The 749-nt window shown below is 32.7% G+C and overlaps 1 protein-coding gene across 3 annotated transcripts in view; it reads right to left on the reverse strand.

The window, feature by feature from the left end:
• Positions 1–749, reverse strand: part of LOC128248897 (uncharacterized) — a 216,375-nt gene that overhangs the window by 79,872 nt on the left and 135,754 nt on the right. The gene's annotated exons all lie outside the window — the stretch shown is intronic.

Raw genomic sequence — 749 nt, forward strand, 5'->3', positions numbered from 1 at the left:
TATATATATATATATATATATATATTTATATATATATAACGAAGACGTGACAAATAAGCAAAGACAAAAACTGGAAAGATATTCGTATATGTCGGAATATGTTTCACCCAACAACTACAAATTATTACCTGTTAATTAGCTGTGTTAATCAATCTCTACAAGAATTCCACGTGTTTACTTCATTATTCATTAGCCAAATAGTACAAGCAGAATAATGTATTTCCACTAATGTCCAACACAAGGAAATATCACACGTATAATCGAAGCTTGGAACAAGTGTTAACTCAAGGAATAAGATGAAATACTAAATTAATGGTTGATGTTTTAATACAGCTACCAATTAGAAAAAGAAAATGAACAGCAAACCCACTATCCATTTATATCTTATTCTCTCTTTCTCTCTCTCATTGTTTCTTTCCCCATCTTTCTATCTCTTTATTTCTTTCTTTCTTTCTCTCTTTCTGTTTCTCTCTTTCTGTCTCTGCTTCTCTGTCCCTACCTCCCTTTCCTTCTCTCTATTTCCCTCTCTTTCTCTTTCTCTCTGACCCTCTCTTGCACCACCCTCTCTCATTCGTTCTTCATATAGATGTGTGTGTTGAGTGCATGTTTGTGTGTGTGCATAGAGATGTGTGTGAGTGTGTGTGTGTGTGTGTATCCTAGTGCTTATGTATTGGTTTGTGCGTGTTGTCTTATATGTGAATATGTATGTATTTACACATATACATATATATAATATATATAATACATAT

The sequence above is a fragment of the Octopus bimaculoides genome, chromosome 1, assembly GCF_001194135.2.
Source record: "Octopus bimaculoides isolate UCB-OBI-ISO-001 chromosome 1, ASM119413v2, whole genome shotgun sequence".
NCBI lineage: Eukaryota > Metazoa > Mollusca > Cephalopoda > Octopoda > Octopodidae > Octopus > Octopus bimaculoides.